Raw genomic sequence first — 20,935 nt, forward strand, 5'->3', positions numbered from 1 at the left:
CTGCAGAAATTTGCCAAGTCTCCAAGAGTTCTTTGAGGAAGTGACAACAAGCAGAACCAATAAAGTGGGAATAAGCAAAGGTAATATGTTTAGGTTTCCAAAAAGCATTTGATAAGGTACCACACATTAGGCTCCTTAACAAGGTAACATCGCATGGTGTTGGAGGTAATAGATTAGCTTGGATACAGGGTTGGCTAATAAGAGATTTGGGATGAAGGGGCACTTTCAGGATGGCAACCTTAACTATTGGAGTGCCCCAGGGATTGGTGCTGGGGCCACAATTATTTACAATATACATTAATGTCTTAGATGAAGAAAGTGGATGTTCTGTGGCCAAGTTTTACAATGAAAGTAAAAATCGTCAGGAAGGCAGGTGTTTTCAGGATGACAAAGAATGAGACGTCAAGCTGAAGAGGCTGCAGCTATTTGTGGGTGTACCTGGGCCGTCTAGATGTGAATGCTCCTGGGTTCACCCATACAAATTTCAGAAGACCAATGGACCCCACTCTGAGCAGGCTGCCTCCACTTCAGCGGCAGACCTTGGCACTGCACTGAGATGTAGTGGGAGGGAATTAAAGAAGCTTTTGTGAGGACATGAGGTTTTATAGGTTACACTTTGTTGTAAATATGTTCTTACATTTGTTAACCTGTATTTACTTATTGGCAGAAGTCCAGCCACAACTACGACATTGAAGATACAGGGTCCAACCGTCCTTATAACCATGAAAGATTTAATGGTCCAAGGTGTGATGTGAACAATTCTTACAGACGATCGGGAACTTGGAAGGTCATTGTTCCTTTAGCAATACAGGTTAATCTTTCCAGACTGTAAACCACTACCTCTGCCATCAGTGGGATTGATGCTGTATGACATGGTCAAGAGAGCCAGGATTTTCAGAAGGAATTTCTGCTCAGGGGAGTGAATCTGTAGAATACCGTTGAGAGCAGTTGAGGCTGGGTCATTCAGTCTGTTCAAGGTTCAGATAGACAGATTCTTTATCAGTACGAGGAATCAAGGATTATTGGGAAAAGACAGGAAAAGTGGATGTGAGGACAATCAGATCAGCCGTGATCTCATTGCATGGCAGACCAATAGGCTGAATGGCTTATTTCTGCTCTTTCTGTCTCTGGGACAGACACCTACAGTCTGACTAACTTCTGGATTTTTCTGATTCTCTGGTCTCCTGCTGTGAGGTAGCACGTTTTTTTTTCTACTTTTTGTTTCCTAATGCACTGAAGTACCATTCCCATCTCTTCAACTCATTAAAAATGAATGTAAAGAGACAAGTCTCTGAAGCTGTGGGTGGAATCTTCTAGGGACCTGAATGCCATGGGCTATGGGGAGAGATTTATAGGAATCATGTGAGAATTGTCCAGCAAAGTCTTTCTTGGGAATAACTAGTTGCATTTTCCAACAGAGTTCCAGATATTGAGATGAGATTATCATTAGTGAGCAACAAGATACCTTTTAAGGGATTTATTGCTCATTATCTTTCTCATTAACACAGAGTCTCACCTCATTCATTTGCAGCTCCCTGTCGGACCACAAAATAGATAGAAAGTTGATGATTAGAATTCTCGACATGGAAGACTGAGTGGGTACTTGGTGACTCTAGCTCACCACTTATTCCTCCAGACCTCTATCATAGACGCGGGCAGCTCAAAGCACCAGCCACACCCACCCCACACTCAGGGACACCAGCCTCCAGCGAGAGTAGTGTGTGCAGTTTTGGTCACCTTAATTACGGAGGGATATACTCACATTGGAAGCTGTTCAGAGATGGGTCAATTCTGGTTAATTCTGGGATGAGGGGATTAGTCTTGTGAGGGAACAAGATGGGCCTGTGCTCTTTGGGAATTTAGTAGAACTGCTAAGAAGATGGTGCCCATTGCAAATGAATATAGAATTGAGAGACAAAGTTTAAAAATAGATCTTCAAGTAAGATGGAACTGAGGAGGAATTTCTTCTGTCAGAGAATTGTTAGCCTGAGAGTGGAGTGGAGGCTGGACTTAGCATATCCCCAAGGCTGAATTTAACAGAAGGGAGAGAACAGTGATTGGTGATGCACAGAAAGGTGAGATTAAAGCTAGAATCAGATCAACTATTAAGGTATTGAATGATAGGATAGGCTCAAGAGGCCGAATGGCTTGTTTCAGATCATCCTCCTTTGACATTTGTCCACTCTGCAGGGCAGCTCAGTGAAAGTACTGTCACCTTCTTCCATGGAATGTGGATGTCACTGACAACGCCTGCTCTACTGCTCACCCCTAATGAACCCAAACGGTTTGTGATTACTTTTATATTCAGTTTTAGGGAGAGAAGAATGAGTCTGAGACTTTTTAAAAATTTATAGAAGGACAAGAGAGCAGAACTGGCTGAAGTGAATTGCGAATGAGGTTGAAGGAGCTGTCAATAAACATGCAGTCACAAACATTTAAGTGGAATGTTTTTGAAGATGTGGGTGAAAAACATTCAAATACAAAAGAAAAAATCCAAGGGCTGGACTATCCATGGTTAACTCGAAATGCTAACGGTCATACCAAACTTGAAAGAAAAAGCATATAATTGTGCAAATTTCCTTTTGACACAAGGATAGGTAGGAAAATAAGTTGTGAAGGTGACATAAGGAGTTTAAAAAAGTCAAAGTCTCACGACACCAGGTTATAGTCCATAGGTTTATTTGAAGTCACAAGCTTTCGTCATCTCACCTGATGAAGCAACAGTGTCGTGTGAATTCTAACTTTGTCCACTCCAGCCCAATGTTGGCCCCTCCACATCATAAAAAAAATTGATAGAACAAGTGAATTAGCAAAGATATGGCAAATGGAGACTGTGGGAAATGTATAATTGTCCGTTGTGGCAGGAAGAATTAAAAAAGAAGAAATCAAAATGAGGAGAGGTTGCACATCTCAGAGATGCAGAGGAATCTGGGTAACCTAATGCATGAATTACGTAGAACATAGAACATTACAGCGCGATACAGGCCCTTCAGCCCTCAATGTTGCGCCGACCTTTGAAATTAATCTGATGCACATCTAACCTACACCATTCCATTATTATGTATGTATGTCCAATGCCCATTTAAATGCCCTTAAAGTTGGTGAGTCTACTACTGTTGCAGGCAGTGTGTTCCATGCCCCTACTACTCTCTGAGTAAAGAAACTACCCCTGATATTTGTCCTAAATCGATCACCCCTCAATTTAAAGCTATTTGTGAGGGGCAGGTCATGCCTCACAAACATTATCGAGTTCTTTGAGGATGTGACTAGAAACGTTGATGAGGGTTGAGCTGTGGATGTGGTGTATATGGACTTCAGCAAGGCATTTGCTAAGGTTCCCCATGGTAGGCTCATTCAGAAGGTCAGGAGGAATGGGATACAGAGGAACTTAGCTGTCTGGATACAGAATTGGCTGGCCAACAGAAGACAGCGAGTGGTAATAGAAGGAAAATATTCTCACACACTCAGATGACAAGCAACATGAGTTCAACTGGGACAACACTACTATTATAGGACAAGCCAAACAGAGAACAGCCAGGGAATTCCTAGAGGCATGGCATTCATCCACAGATTCAATCAACAAGCACATCGATCTGGACCCAATATACTGACCACTGCAATGGACAGCTGGAACTGACAACAGGAAGCGGCAGATTCAAACCACTACAAATGCCAGAGGAAACATCACAGAAGCGCTTCACAGGAGGCTCCCAAGCACTGAGGATGTCACCTAGACAGGAGACGAAACGTCTGCAACACAAATCCCCAGCTCGGCGAACAGAACCACAACAAGGAAAATATTCTGCCTGGAAGTCTGTGGTGAGTGGTGTTCCACAGGGTTCTGTCCTTGGGCCTCTACTGTTTGTAAGTTTTATTAATGACTTGGATGAGGGGATTGAAGGATGGGTCAGCAAGTTTGCAGACGACACAAAGGTTGGAGGTGTCGTTGACAGTATAGAGGGCTGTTGTAGGCTGCAGCGGGACATTGACAGGATGCAGAGATGGGCTGAGAGGTGGCAGATGGAGTTCAACCTGGGTAAATGTGAGGTGATGCATTTTGGAAGGTCGAATTTGAAAGCTGAGTACAGGATTAAGAATAGGATTTTTGGCAGTGTGGAGGAACAGAGGGATCTTGGTGTGCAGGTACATAGATCCCTTAAAATGGCCACCCAAGTGGACAGGGTTGTTAAGAAAGCATATGGTGTTTTGGCTGTCATCAACAGCGGGATTGAGTTTAAGAGTCGTGAGATCTTGTTGCAGCTCTATAAAACTTTGGTTAGACCACACTTGGAATACTGCATCCAGTTCTGGTCGCCCTATTATAGGAAAGATGTGGATGCTTTGGAGAGGGTTCAGAGGAGGTTTACCAGGATGCTGCCTGGACTGGAGGGCTTATCTTATGAAGAGAGGTTGACTGAGCTCGGACTTTTTTCATTGGAGAAAAGGAGGAGGAGAGGGGACCTCATTGAGGTATACAAGATAACGAGAGGCATAGATAGAGTCGATAGCCAGAGACTATTTCCCAGGGCAGAAATGACTAACATGAGGGGTCATAGTTTTAAGCTGGTTAAAGGAAAGTATAGAGGGGATGTCAGAGGCGGGTTCTTTACACAGAGAGTTGTGAGAGCATGGAATGCATTGCCAGCAGCAGTTGTGGAAGCAAGGTCATTGGGGACATTTAAGAGACTACTGGACATGCATATGGTCACAGAAATTTGAGGGTGCATACATGAGGATCAGTGGTCGGCACAACATCGTGGGCTGAAGGGCCTGTTCTGTGCTGTACTGTTCTATGTTCTATGTCCCCTCGTGTTAGCCTTCACCATCCTATCTAACCCTCTGATTATCTGATGCGTCTCGATTAAGTCACTTCTCAACCTTCTTCTCTCCAATGAAAACAGCCTCAGTACCCTCAGCCTTTCCTCGTAAGACCTTCCTTCCTTCCTTACTTACCCAGCAACATCTTAGTAAATCTCCTCTGAACCCTTTCCAAAGCTTCCAAATCCTTCCTATAATGTGGTGACCAGAACTGTACGCAATACTCCAGGTGTGGCCGCACCAGTGCCCTGTACGGCTAAAGCATGACCTCGTGGCTCTGAAACTCAATCCCCCTACCAATAAACGCCAACACAACATATGCCTTCTTAATAACACTATCAACCTGGGTGGCAACCTTCAGGGATTTATGCACCTGACACTGAGATCTCTCTGTTCATCTCCACTGCCAAGAATTTTACTATTAGCCCAGTACTCTGCATTCCTGTTATTTCTTCCAAAGTGAACTGCCTCATACTTTTCCACATTAAACTCCATTTGCCACTTCTCCGCCCAGCTCTGCAGCTTATCTATGTCCCTCTGTAACCCACGAGATCCTTCGGCACTATCCACAACTTTGCCTACCTTAGTGTCATTCGCAAATTTACTAACCTATCCTTCTATGCCCACATCCAGATTATTTATAAAAATGACAAACAGCAGTGGCCGTAAAACAGATTATTGCGGCACACCACTGTAACTGAACTCCAGGATGAACATTTCCCATCAATCACCACCCTATCTTCTTTCAACTAACCAATTTCTGATCCAAACCGCTAAATCGCCCTCAATCCTATGCCTCTGTATTTTGTGCAGTAGCCTACCATGAGAAACTTTATCAAGTGCCTTACTGAAGTCCATATACACCATATCAACTGCTTTACCCTCATCCACCTGTTTTGTCACCTTCTCAAAGAACTCAATAAGGTTTGTGAGGCATGACCTACTCTTCACAAAACCAGGTTGCCAATTTCTAATCAAATTATTCCTTTCCAAATGATTATAAATCCTATCTCTTAGAACCTTTTCCAGCACCTTACCCACAACCTAAGTAAGGATCACTGGCCTATAATTACCAGGGTTGCCCCGACTCCCCTTGTTGAGCAAGGGAAAAACATTAGCTATCCTCCAGTCTTCTGGCACTACTCCAGTCAATAATGATGACATCAAAACCAAAGGCTCTGCGATCTCCTCCCTGGCTTCCCAGAGAATCTGAGGATAAATCCCATTCGGCCCAGGGGTCTTATCTATTTTCAGATCTTCCAAAATTGCTCAAGCTTCCTCTTTGATAACCTCAATCCCATCTAATCTAGTAGCCTGTATCTCCGTGTCCTGACTAACATTGCCCTTTTCCAATGTGAATACTGACGAAAAGTATTCATTAAGTGCTTCCCCTATGTCCTTGGATTCCACACACAACTTCCCACCACTATCTTTGATTGGCCCTAATCTTACTCCAGTCATTCTTTTATTCCTGATATACCTATAGAAGGCCTTAGGGTTTTCCTTGATCCTATTTGCCAACAACTTCTCATGTCCCCTTCTGGCTCTTCTTAGACCTCTCTTTAGATCTTTTCTGGCTAACGTATAACTCTCAAGTCCCCTAACTGAACCTTCATGCTTCATCCTCACATAAGCCTTCTTCTTTCTCGTGACAAGAGTTTCAACTTCTTTAGTAAACCATGGCTCCCTCTCTCAACAACTACCTCCCTGCCTGATAGGTATATACTTATCGAGGACCCGCAATGTCCTCGATAGCTGTTCCTTGAATAAGCTCCACATTTTCAAGTGTGTCCATCCTCTGCTGTTTCCTTCTGCATCCAAAGCATCCTAAATCTTGCCTAATTGCATCATAATTACCTTTCCCCCAGTTATACCTCTTTCCCTGCGGGATATACCTATCCCTGCCCATTGCTATTGTAAACATAATCGAATTGTGGTCACTATCACCATAGTGCTCACCTACCTCCAAATCTAACACCGGGCCGGGCTCATTACCCAGTACCAAATCCAAAATGACCATCGCCCCTTGTTGGCTGTCTACATACTGTGTCAGGAAACCCTCCTGCACACGTTGAACAAAAACCAACCCATCCAGACTATTTCAACTATAGTATTCCCAGTCCATATTGGGGAAGTTAAAGTCCCCTATAACAACTACCCTGTTACTCTTGCTCCTATCGAGAATCATCTTTGTTATCCTTTCCTCTACATCCCTGGAATAATTCGGAAGCCTGTAGAAAACTCCCAACAAGGTGACCTCTCCTTTCCTGTTTCTAACCTCAGCCCAAACTACCTCAGTGGATGAGTCCTCACATGTTATCTCAGCTGCTGTAATACTACCCCCCCCCCTCCGATTAACAATGCCACCACCCCCTTCCCCCACCCCCCACCCCAACCCCATTTTACCATATTCTCTGTTCTTACTGAAACATCTAAATCCTGGAATCTGCAACAGCTATTCCTGTCCCTCCTCTAGCCATGTCTCTGAAATGGCCACAACATTGAAATCCCAGGTACCAACCCATGCTGCAAGTTCACACACCTTATTCCGGATGCTCCTGGCGTTGAAGTACACACGTTTCAAATCAACAGCCTGATTGCCAGTGGCCTCTTGCGACCTTGTAAACCTATCCCTGACCTCACTACCTTCGACCTCCTGTACTTTGGAACTGCAATTCAGGTTCACATCCCCCGGCTGCATTAGTTTAAACTCCTCTCCCCCTCCCCACAAAGAGAGTTAGCAAATTTCCCCCCAGGATATTAGTACCCCTCTGGTTCAGGTGAAGACCATCCTGTCTGTAGAGGTCCCACCTATCCCAGAAAGAGCTCCAATTATCCAAGAATCCAAAACCCTCCCTCCTGCACCATCCCTGCAGCCACGTGTTCAGCTTCACTCCCTCCCTGTGCCTCGCCTCGTTAGCACATGATACGGGCAACACACCGGAGATAACAACTCTGTTTGTCCTAGCTCTAGGCTTCCACCCTAGCTCCCTGAATTTCTGCCTTAGATCCCCACCCTTCTTCCTACCTATGTAGTTGGTGTCTATGTGGGCCACAACTTGGGGCTGCTCCCCCTCCCCCTTAAGGATCCTAAAAACATGATCAGAGACACCATGGACCCTGGCACTTGGGAGACAACACAACAATCGTGAGTCACTCTCATTCCCACAGGATACCCTATCTGTCCCCCTAACTATGGAATCCCCAATGACTAAAGCTCTGTTTTTCTTCCACCTTCCCTTCTGAGCAACAGGTACAGACTCTGTGTCAGAGACCTGTGCCCCATTGCTTATCCCTGGTAAGTCATCCCCCCCCCCAACAGTATCCAAAACAGTATACATGTTGTTGAGGGAGCCACCACAGGGGATCCCTGCACTGGCTGCTGTTTCCCTTTCCCACCCCTGACAGTAACCGATCTACCTTCTTCATGTGTGGCTATGGAGTAACTACCTCCCTGTAACTCCTCTCAATAACCCCCTCCACCTCCTGAATGATCCGAAGTTCATCCAGCTCCAGTTCCCTAACGGGGTTCTTGAGGAGCTGGAGTTGGGTGCACCTCCCACAGATTAAGTCAGCAGGGACACTAGAGGTGACCTTTACCTCCCTCATACTGCAGGAGTAACATTCACCTGCCAACTACAGAAGGTTAGATTGCAGGTATGGCATGAAATTAAAAAAGCAACGTTATTGTTCATCACAATGGAAATTGAATACAAAAATAGGGAGGTTAAGCTTCACCTCTCCAGGGCATTGGTGAGACTGCATCTGGAGTACTGTGTAGGTGTTGGTCACCTTGTTTAAGGAGGGATATCAGTGCATTGAAAGCAATTCAGAGAAGCTTTACCACACAAATAACAGATGGATTATCTTATGAGAAAAGGATGGACAGGCTCAGCTTGAATCTGACAAAGTTTAGAAGAATAAAAGGCGACTTGACTTGAAACATAAAGTCTCAACAATCTTGACAGGAGTTACTTGGGAAAGTTCACTGATTCCCCAGTCCCACTACAGAAGGTGATAAATTAATTGACATGGAAAGTCCCTGATTTATCTGTTGAATAGAATCAGGTTAACAGAAAACACTGACCAGGATCTTATACTTAGCAAGAACTACTGTTTATTATAAATAAATAAACTCTAATAACAAGTAAGCAGGCTGTCAACAGTCAACATACAACTCCAATTTTAAAAGCTCTAACCCCCATTAAAAACTCTATAAACACATACAGTCAGATGGAGCCAAACATTCGTTTTATGGGTAGACAGAAAAAAGCTTGGAAGCACAGTTCAATGGCACCAGTTCACAGGATTCGCTGAGATGATCCTACTGTTTTTTCAGGACCTTGTGTTCTTTTATCTATTTTCTCAAGCTTCCTTTATTTCTTCACAGAGTGATTGATACACTAACAACAAAGTCTCGTGGTTACTGCTTAAGAACAGTGGGAATAATTGGCTTTCTTCATGCTTTGAGTATTTTCCCTGCGGAGAGGGAGACACACATTTCCTGTCCTTCCAGAAGATCAAAGGTTTCTCCGTGTATCGTTCATACCCAGAAACTGTTCTGCTATTATCCAGGAACCAATCAGCGATTTATCATCAGGCTGATGACCTTTGACATCCATGAATGGTCATAACTGCACAAACCAATCAGCTTCTAATCACAGGCTCAATTTCACTCTGCACGAATCCTTGGTATTGTGCCATCTGCAAATAGTTCCCCCTACTGCTGGAACAACACAGCAGTGCAAACACCACACACAATGAGTTTCAGGAGCGTGTTTTTAAAAGTGCAGCAATTCCTTCCACAATCTTTGGTTTTAGATCAGTCCTTTTTTTATTTCAGTCTGCAGTTAAAAATAAAGAAAATAAAATGTTATGAATTTTACAAGGGGATAGATGTGGAGAGGACCTTTCCTCTTGTGGGAGAATCTAGAATTAGGAATCACTGTTTAAAAATAACAGGGTGCCCATTAAAAACACAGGTGAGCTGACTTTTGTTTTCTTTCAGAGAGTTGAGAGTCTTTTGAACTCTCTGAAAATGTGCTAGAAACGGAATCTTTGAATATTTTTTAAGACAGGTAGATTGTTATTAAGCAGAGGGGAGTGAATGGTTATTCAGGGTAGATTGGAATGTAGGTTTGTGGTTACAATCAGATCAGCCACAATTCTGGCTTGAGGGGCTGAATGGCCTACAGAAACTCCTGATTTGTATGTTTATATGAAAGGTGCACTTTTAGTTTTCATGTGCACATTTTTGTCATCTATCTCTGCCTCACCTTCATTTTTCTCAAACTCCGACATTCAATTATCAGACTGCATTTCCAAAGCGCAGTGCTGGAAGAACAGAAATCTCCTCCAATTAAATATCAGAATGATATCGCCTTCAGAACCTCTCTCATAATCCATTCCCTCGTTACCAACATCTCCCTCTCTTTAATTGATGCAAAGTCAAATTGTTCCCAACTTCAGCAGCATATTTGACCCCAAGGTAAACTATCACAAGCACGTGTTTTCTATAAAGGGCTTTTTTCCCCAATTCATCTCTTCAAGAGATCTGAGATCTTGCTGTCCCCAAATTCAATTTCTTGTTGTGCATTTCTTAAGTTTCTGGGAAGTACAACTTTCTGTTCATCTTTCATTTGCTTCCAACTGGTCTAAAGACTACCTTGTTCATTTTTCTGTATTGTTGAAATTGGACTGAACTGGGAAAAGAACTGTTTAAAAACCAAGGATTGTTGTACTTTACAAAAGTGACAAATATGAAACAGATTGTTTACCCAGCAGCTCATTCAAATGTTAAAGGAAATCTAGTTCCAGATGAGCTGGAGCAGGGAGGCTGTGTACAAGTGGAACTTTGGCCAGCAACAAAGACTGGTCTTTGGGCAAGTGATCAGTTATTGATGATAAAGGCCTTCTGCAGTGATGTGATTGGTTCTCGGAGAGCTGAACAGGTTTTGGAGGGGTGGAGGGTGAGAATGAACAATGGAGAAAGAATCCTTCAGTTCTCCACCAACTCAGGAGCTCTCTCTGTTCTCTGCAGTAAAACCCAACTGCAATAGGAGGAAATCCAGTTTATTGTTCTCTCAGTAGTTGCTTGAAGTTGTAACTTTTAATGGATAAGTCAGAGATCTTTATAAATGTGAACCAGTCACCCTGTGCCTCCTGTAAACAAGTGAAATCATCTGGAGAAGAATGATTGAGAAGCAGCCTCTGATCAGTACAAGAATCATCTTAATAAATCCCATGAAGAGGAACCACTGACCTGCTTTTCTCATCTTTCCCTCTGCTCATAACACCCTCATTAATTTTTGTATGTGAGTGAGAGAGTGTGAGTGTGTGTGTAAAAGATAGCATATATAAAGGGGCTAGAATTTTAATTAGTAGAGTTATGATCTGACAGTTCATCATTGTTTACCTCTAGGCAGAGTCCAGTAATACTTGTAAAGTACAGAAACCATGACCGTATTTTCTGTTAACCTGGGTGTGAAAGTTTGGAAGATTTGGGAACTTTAATCCATCTATAAAATGTTTAACTGTTGTAACAGCACCAGGAATAATGGGGCTTAATTTCCAGTGCTTTTCCCCAGGGAGGTGTGACACTGGCTTAATTCTGGATATAGACAATAGGTGCAGGAGTAGGCCATTCTGCCCTTCGAGCCTGCACCACCATTCAATATGATCATGGCTGATCATCCTCAATCAGTATCCTGTTCCTGCCTTAATCCCATAACCCTTGATTCCACGATCCTTGAGAGCTCTATCCAACTCTTTTTTAAACGAATCTAGAGACTGGGCCTCCACTGCCCTCTGGGGCAGAGCATTCCACACACCCACCACTCTCTGGGTGAAGAGGTTTCTCCTCATCTCTGTCCTAAATGGCCTACCCCTTATTTTTAAGCTCTGTTCTCTGGTTCGGCACTCACCCATCAGCGGAAACATGTTTCCTGCCTCCAGGGTGTCCAATCCTTTAATAATCTTATATGTCTCAATCAGATCCCCTCTCAGTCTTCTAAACTCAAGGGTATACAAGCCCAGTCGCTCCAATGTTTCAACATAAGATAGTCCCGCCATTTCAGGAATTGACCTCATGAACCTACGCTGCACTCCGTCAATAGCCAGAATGTCTTTCCTCAAATTTGGAGACCATAACTGCATACAATATTCCAGGTGCGGTCTCACCAGGGCCCTGTACAGCTGCAGAAGAACCTCTTTGCTTCTATACTCAATCCCTCTTGTTATGAAGGCCAGCATGCTATTAGCTTTCTTCACTACCTGCTGTACCTGCATGCTTACCTTCATTGACTGGTGTACAAGAACACCCAGATCTCTCTGTACTGCCCCTTTATCTAAATTGATTCCATTGAGGTAGTAATCTGCCTTCCTGTTCTTGCCACCAAAGTGGATAACCATACATTTATCCACATTAAACTGCATTTGCCATGCATCTATCCACTCACCTAATCTGTCCAGGTCACCCTGTAATCTCCTAACATCCTCCTCACATTTCACCCTGCCACCCAGCTTTGTATCATCAGCAAATTTGCTAATGTTACTATTAATACCATCTTCTATATCATTAATATATATTGTAAAAAGCTGCGGTCCCAGCACTGATCCCTGCAGTACCCCACTGGTCACTGCCTGCCATTCTGAAAGGGAGCTGTTTATCACTACTCTTTGTTTCCTGTCAGCCAACCAACTTTCAATCCAAGTTAGTACTTTGCCCCCAATACCATGTGCCCTAACCTCCTATGTAGGACTTTATCAAAGGCTTTTTGAAAGTCCAGGTACACTACATCCACTGAATCTCCCTTGTCCATCTTCAGAGTTACATCCTCAAAAAATTCCAGAAGATTAGTCAAGCATGATTTTCCCTTCATAAATCCATGCTGACTCTGACCTATCCTGTTACTGCTCTCCAGATGTGTCATAATTTCATCCTTTATAATTGACTCCAACATCTTTCCCACCACTGTGGTCAGACTAACTGGTCTATAATTTCCTGCTTTCTCTCTCCCACCTTTCTTAAAAAGTGGTACAACATTAGCCACCCTCCAATCCGCAGGAACTGATCCTGAATCTATCGAACTCTGGAAAATAATCACCAACGCATCCACGATTTCCCGAGCCACCTCTGGGATGTAGACCATCAGGCCCTGGGGACTTATCAACCTTCAGACCTAACAGTCTCTCCAACACCATTTCCTGCCTAATATAAATTCCCTTAAGTTCAGGTCCTTCAGCCACTGTTACCTCAGGAAGATTGCTTGTGTCTTCCCCAGTGAACACAGATCTGAAGTACCAATTCAATTCTTCTGCCATTTCTTTGTTCCCCGTAATATATTCCCCTGTTTCTGTCTTCAAGGGCCCAATTTTAGTCTTAACCATTTTTTACCCTTTCACATACCTAAAAAAGCTTTTACTATCCTCCTTTATATTTTTGGCCAGTTTATCTTCGTACCTCATTTCTTCTCTGCGTATTTCCTTCTTAGTTATCCTCTGTTGTTCTTTAAAAGCTTCCCAGTCCTCAGTTTTCCCACTTATCTTTGCTATGTTATACTTCTTCTCTTTTGACTTTATATGTTTCTTAACTTCCCTCATCAGCCACGGCCACCCCTGCCTCCCCGTAGGATCTTTCTTCCATTTTGGAATGAACTGATCCTGCATCTTCTGCATTATACCCAGAAATACCTGCCATTATTCCTCCACTGCTATCCCTGCTAAGGCATTGCACCATTGAACTTTGGCCAGCTCCTCCCTCATAGCTCCATAGTTCCCTTTATTCAACAGAAATATTGTCACTTCTGATTGTACCCTCTCCCTTTCAAATTGCAGATTGAAGCTTATTGTATTATGGTCACTACTTCCCAATGGCTCCTTCACTTCGAGGTCCCTGATCAATTCTGGTTCGTTTCGCAACACCAGATCCAGAATTGCCTTCTCCCTGGTAGGCTCCAGCACCAGCTGTTCTAAGAATCCATCTCGGAGGCACTCCACAAAGTCTCTTTCTTGAGGTCCAATACCATCCTGATTCTCCCAGTCTACCTGCATGTTGAAATCCCCCATAACAACTGTAGTAACATTTTTGTCACAGGCCAATTTCATCTCCTGATTTAACTTACATCCGACATCCAAACTACTGTTTGGGGGCCTGTAGATAACTCCCAAGAGGGTCTTTCTACCCTTAGAATTTCTCAGCTCTATCCATACTGACTCTACATCCCCTGATTCTAGGTCCCCCCGCACAAGGGACTGAATATCATCCCTTACCAACAGGGCCACCCCACCCCCTCTGCCCGTCAGTCTGTCCTTACGATACAAATCAGGAGCAGGTGTTGGCCCTACCACCACTTGAGACTATGATCAGAGCTGATCTGATTTTAACCTCAATTCTCCATTCCTGTGTATCCCCATTACCTTGGTCATCAAAAACCCCCAAACTACCTCTCCTTACAAATATTCAAGGCTCTTGTGGCTGTCACCTTTTGAGGAAGAGAGTTCCAAAGACCCACAAATGTGAAAGTTCTCATTTTTAACTGGGCACCCTGCAGGTTTAAACTGTGACCCTTGGTTCAGATTCTCTCCCAAGACGCAACATCTTCTCTGCATCCACCCAGACAAGTCCCCTCAGCATTTTGTAAGTTTCAATCAAGTTGCTTCTGGAACTTGTAAACTCCAGAGGATACAGGGCAAACATGTCCAGCCATTCCTCACCTGCCAATCCACCCATTCTAGATACTTAAGAATTCTACTCATTGACTATAGTTCAGCCTTCAACACTATTATCCCCTTGACACTGATTACTAAATTTAGTGATCTCGGACTAAGCCCCACTCTCTGCAATTGGATCCTCAGTTTTCTGACCCACAGGCCACAATTAGTGAAGATTGGGGACAATATTTCATCCTCACTAACACTCAACACTGGAGCCACCCTCCCCCCCCCACAGGGGTGCGTACTCAGCCCCCTAATGGGGCGGCACAGTGGCACAGTGGTTAGCACTGCTGCCTCACAGCGCCTGAGACCCGGGTTCAGTTCCCGCCTCAGGCGACTGACTGTGTGGAGTTTGCACGTTCTCCCCGTGTCTGCGTGGCTTTCCTCCGGGTGCTCCGGTTTCCTCCCACAGTCCAAAGATGTGCAGGTTAGGTGAATTGGCCATGCTAAATTGCCCGTAGTGTTAGGTAAGGGATAAATGTAGGGGTATGGGTGGGTTGCCGGTTTCGAAACAGTATCTACCCTCCTGTTGTTAGAATACTGAATGGACTCTCAAACTCTTAGCATTCACCTGTCCCTGTGTTTTTGTTTTTGCTGCTGTTTACCTATTATTTACTATCTATGCTATTTAACTCCGTGATCTGTCTGTATTTCTTGCAAGACAAAACTTTTCACTGTGCCTTGGCACATGACAATAAATTCAATTAAATTCAATTAGTTTCGTAAACCTTTGCTACTTCAGTGTATTTATTGAAAACTGAAAGAACTGCAAATGCTGTAAATCAGAAACAAAAACAGAAATTGCTGGAAAAGCTCAGCAGGTCTGGCAGCATCTGTGGAGAGAAATCCAAGTTAACATTTTGGGTCCTGTGCCCCTTCTTTTCTCAGACCTCTCACCACTTCAATAATATTCTTCAATAATATTCTTTGATAATATTCTTCCTATTCTTTCTGTCAAAATGGATAATTTCACATTTTCCTACATTATATTTCAATGGCATTTTTGTTGTTGTCTCCCCAAATCTCATTTTCAGCCTTTGTATGTCCATTTCACAATTTATTTTAACTTTATGTCATCAGAAAAGTCAGCTACCATGATCTCAGTCCCTTCAACCAAGTCAATTATATAAATTGTTGAGGCCCCAACCAGAAAATAATCCATTTATGCATTATCTCTGTTTATTTTGCCAATCTTTTGTCCATGCCAATATGTTAACCCCTACACTGTGACCTTTTGATTTTTGCAATAAGTTTGACGTAGTTCCTTATCTGTACCTGTCATAATTTACTTCAAGAAGCATTTCTGATCTCCCCCACTTGCGTTCTAGCTCTGGCTCACATACCTTGATAAGGCCTGCATATGCCTACCATGTATACCTCTGCTAAATCCATCCACCCCCATAAAAACTACACACCAGTCATATATATCTCTGGACAGTCTGCAGGGGATGGGCACATTAGAAATGTGGAGCTTATTCAAGGAAAAGCTCCTAGATAAGTATGTACCTGTCAGGCAGGGAGGAAGCTGTAGAGCGCGGGAGCCGTGGTTTACGAAGGAAATGGAATCTCTGGTCAAGAGGAAGAAGAAGGCTTATGTTAGGATGAGATGTGATGGCTCAGTTAGGGTGCTTGAGGGTTACAAGGCAGCCAGGAAAGACCTAAAGAGAGAGCTCAGAAGAGCCAGGAGGGGACAGGAGAAGTTGTTGGCAGATAGGATCAGGGTAAACCCTAAGGCTTTCTATAGGTATTTAAGGAATAAAAGAATGATGAGAGTAAGATTAGGGCCAATCAAGGATAGTAGTGGGAAGTTGTGTGTGGAGTCAGAGGAGATAAGGGAAGCACTTAATGAATATTTTTCGACAGTATTCACTCTAGAAAATGACAATGTTGTCGAGGAGAATACTGAGATACAGGCTACTAGACTGTGGGTGGGATTGAGGTTCACAAGGAAGAGGTTTTAGAAATCCTGCAGAGTGCGAAAATAGATAAGTCCCCTGGGCCAGATGGGATTTATCCTAGGATCCTCTGGGAAGCCAGGGAGGAGATTGCCGAACCTTTGGCATTGATCTTTAAATCGTCATTGTCTACAGGAATGGGTGCCAGAAGACTGGAGGATAGCAAATGTGGTTCCCCTGTTCAAGAAGGGGAGTAGAGACAACCCTGGTAATTATAGACCAGTGAGCCTTACTTCAGTTGTTGGTAAAGTGTTGGAAAAAGGTTATAAGAGATAGGATTTATAATCATCTAGAAAAGAATAATTTGATTAGGGATAGTCAGCATGGTTTTGTGAAGGGTAGGTCGTGCCTCACAAACCTTATTGAGTTCTTTGAGAAGGTGACCAAACAGGTAGATGAGAGTAAACCGGTTGATGTGGTGTATATGGATTTCAGCAAGGCGTTCGATAAGGTTCCCCACAGTGGGCTATTGTACAAAATGCAGAAGAATGGGATTGTGGGAAATATAGCAGTTTGGATCAGTAATTGGCTTGCTGAAAGAAGACAGAAGGTGGTGGTTGATGGGAAATGTTCATCCTGGAGTCCAGTTACCAGTAGTGTACCGCAAGGGTCAGTGTTGGGTCCACTGCTGTTCGTTTATAAATGACCTGGATGAGGGCGTAGGAGGGTGGGTAAGTAAATTTACAGATGACATTAAGGTTGGTGGAGTTGTGGATAATGATGAATGATATTGTAGGTTACAGAGAGACATAGATAAGCTGCAGAGCTGGCCTGAGAGGTGGCAAATGGAGTTTAATGCAGACAAGTGTGAGGTGATTCACTTTGGTCGGAGTAACCGGAGCGCAAAGTACTGGGCTAATGGTAAGATTCTTGGTAGTGTAGATAAGCAGAGAGATCTCGGTGTCCAGGTACACAGATCCTTGAAAGTTGCCACTCAGGTTGACAGGATTGTTAAGAAGGCATACAGTGTTTTAGCTTTTATTAATAGAGGGATCGAGTTCCAGAACCATGAGGTTATGCTGCAGCTGTACAAAACTCTGGTGCAGCCACATTATAAGAAGGATGTGGAAGCTTTGGAAAGGGTGCAGAGGAGATTTACTAGGATGTTGCCTGGTATAGAGGGAAGGTCTTACAAGGAAAGGCTGAGGGACTTGAGGCTGTTTTTGTTAGAGAGAAGAAGGTTGAGAGGTGACTTAATAGAGACATATAAGATAATCAGAGGATTAGATAGGGTGGACAGGGAGAGCCTTTTCCAAGTATGGGGACAGCAAACACGAGGGGACATAGCTTTAAATTGAGGGGTGATAGATCTAGGACAAATGTCAGAGGTAGTTTCTTTACTCAGAGAGTAGTAAGGGTATGGAATGCTTTGTCTGCAACGGTAGTAGATTCGCCAACTTTAAGTACATTTAAGTCGTCATTGGACAAGCATATGGATGTACATGGAATAGTGTAGGTTAGATGGGCTTCAGATTGGTATGACAGGTCGGCACAACATCGAGGGCCGAAGGGCCTGTACTGCGCTGTAGTGTTCTATGTTCTACATTCTCTATGTAGTCTATAAGCTCCTATTAGACTTTGTGGCACAGTGGTTATGTCCATATCTCTAAGCCAAGAGAACTAGATTCAAGTCCCATCTGCTCCAGAGGTGTGTAATAATATCACTAAACAGGGTGATTAGAAGATTTCTGTATGTTTCTACTATATATACCTTTATATTTCCATATGTACCTCTATAAAATCTAAAACTCACATCATATTTGAAAGCTGAAAAGCTCATAATTGAGTTGTATTTATGAAATATTCACATTGATGTAATCCATCAGGTGAGGTGCACCTTATAGCAGTGATCATACACAGTCTGTGACACCACACAGACATCCAGAGCTCTATATGAATCTCAATAGCACATCCAATCAAACACTTGAGACGATCTGACTGAGCTGAAAGGTATGTCACTGAGATGGAACTGCGAGTGAGATCCAGTGATTTCCTGATCTTCAATGTTAATGCTTCGGGCCGTCTCACACGTTTACTTTCTGTGTGTACCTGGTAGAGGTGTGCAATTAGGTAATTGTTTCCCAGCCTGGCAGAATGAGCAATGAGTAAGGCTGTGTCGGGATGTTGGAGCTCTGTGTGTTCACTTTGGTGCTGTGATAAGTTGTTCTGTTGTTAGCATCCATTGCTGTTAATTACACAGCCAGTACCAAATATAATTAAGTACTTGGGAAGTGTCTGCTGGTTCCTTTGATACATATTGTTGTAGCAGTGCACCATATCCAAGTCGGAGCTATTTAATATACTCCTGTCAACTCTCTTGTTGCTTTGGTAAATGAATTCTGTTAAAGGCAATGAGGGGTTGCTTCGCTAGTTCGAACACTTGTAATTGTGTTTTCCAGTTTCTGTGCATGTTTGCAAGACCAGCCTATCCCTCTGTGCAGACATGCTGCAGCAAAGATTCCAACCAAACCCATGTGAAATATTTAAGGAAAAATATATTTTTATAATGCTGCATCATCACCAACCACAAGATTCACCTGTCGCCATTCAGACCATCATTTCAGGCTTGGCTCCTGTGCACAGCATCCCAAACTAATCCCATTGCCCCACTCTCCCCACAGTCCTGTATCAATCCCCAAACTAATCCCACTGCCCCCTCTCCCCACAGCCCTGTATCAATCCCAAACTAATCCAACTGCCCCTGCTCTTTCCCCATTGCCCTGTATCGATCCCCAAACTAATCCCACTGCCCCACTCTCCCCATAGCCCTGTATCAATCCCCAAACTAATCCCACTGCCCCACTCTTCCCATAGCCCTGTATCAATCTCAAACTAATTCCATTGCCCCACTCTCCCCATAGCCCTGTATCAATCCCAAACTAATTCCTTTGCCCTATGCTCTCTCCCCATAGCCCTGTATCAATCCCAAAATAATCCCACTGCCCCACTCTCTCCCCACAGCCCTCTATCAGTCCCCAGAACAATCCCACTCTCTTCTCATCTCTCTCTCTCTCAATACAGAGTGAACAATGTGATCAAGAGAGCTCTGGTCAGACAGGAGAACTTTGATATATTTCATTTCTGTGTCATGTTTACAAGGTGAGCAAATGACTAGGGTCCTAAGACCATAAGACATAGAAGTGGAAGTAAGGCCATTCGGCCCATCGAGTCCACTCCGCCATTCAATCATGGCTGATGGGCATTTCAACTCCACTTACCCGCATTCTTCCCATAGCCCTTAATTCCTTGTGACATCAAGAATTTATCAATCTCTGCCTTGAAGATATTTAGTGTCCCAGCCTCCACTGCACTCTGTGGCAATGAATTCCACAGGCCCACCACTCTCTGGCTGAAGAAATGTCTCCGCATTTCTGTTCTGAATTTACCCCCTCTAATTCTAAGGCTGTGTCCACAGGTCCTAGTCTCCTCGCCTAACGGAAACAATTTCCTAGCGTCCACCCTCTCCAAGCCATGTATCTTGTAAGTTTCTATTAGATCTCCCCTTAACCTTCTAAACTCCAATGAGTACAATCCCAGGATCCTCAGCCGTTCCTCGTATGTTAGACCTACCATTCCAGGGATCATCCGTGTGAATCTCCGCTGGACACGCTCCAGTGCCAGTATGTCCTTCCTGAGGTGTGGGGACCAAAACTGGACACAGTACTCCAAATGGGGCCTAACCAGAGCTTTATAAAGTCTCAGTAGCACAACAGTGCTTTTATATTCCAACCCTCTTGAGATAAATGACAACATTGCATTCGCTTCCTTAATCACGGACTCAACCAGCATGTTTACCTTTAGAGAATCCTCGACTAGCACTCCCAGATCCCTCTGTACTTTGGCTTTACGAATTTTCTCACCATTTAGAAAGTAGTCCATGCTTGTATTCTTTTTTCCAAAGTGCAAGACCTCGCATTTGCTCACACTGAATTCCATCAGCCATTTCCTGGACCACTCTCCCAAACTGTCTAGATCCTTCTGCAGCCTCCCCACTTCCTCAGTACTACCTGCCTGTCCACCTAACTTCGTATTATTGGCAAACTTCGCTAGAATGCCCCCAGTCCCTTCATCCAGATCATTAATATATAACGTGAACAGCTGCGGCCCCAACACTGAACCCTGCGGGACACCGCTCGTCACCGGCTGCCATTCCGAAAAAGAACCTTTTGTCCCAACTCTCTGCCTTCTGTCAGACAGCCAATCCTCAATCCATACCAGTAGCTCACCTCGAACACCATGGGCCCTCACCTTGCTCAGCAGCCTCCCGTGTGGCACCTTATCAAAGGCCTTTTGGAAGTCTAGATAGACCACATCCACTGGGTTTCCCCGGTCTAACCTACTTGTCACCTCTTCAAAGAATTCCAACAGGTTTGTCAGGCACGACCTCCCCTTACTAAATCCATGTTGACTTGTTCTAATCCAACTCTGCTCTTCCAAGAATTTAGAAA

This window comes from Chiloscyllium plagiosum, unplaced genomic scaffold (assembly GCF_037043375.1).
Source record: "Chiloscyllium plagiosum isolate Xiang-an unplaced genomic scaffold, Cpla_swu_hap1 HiC_scaffold_4, whole genome shotgun sequence".
Taxonomy (NCBI): domain Eukaryota; kingdom Metazoa; phylum Chordata; class Chondrichthyes; order Orectolobiformes; family Hemiscylliidae; genus Chiloscyllium; species Chiloscyllium plagiosum.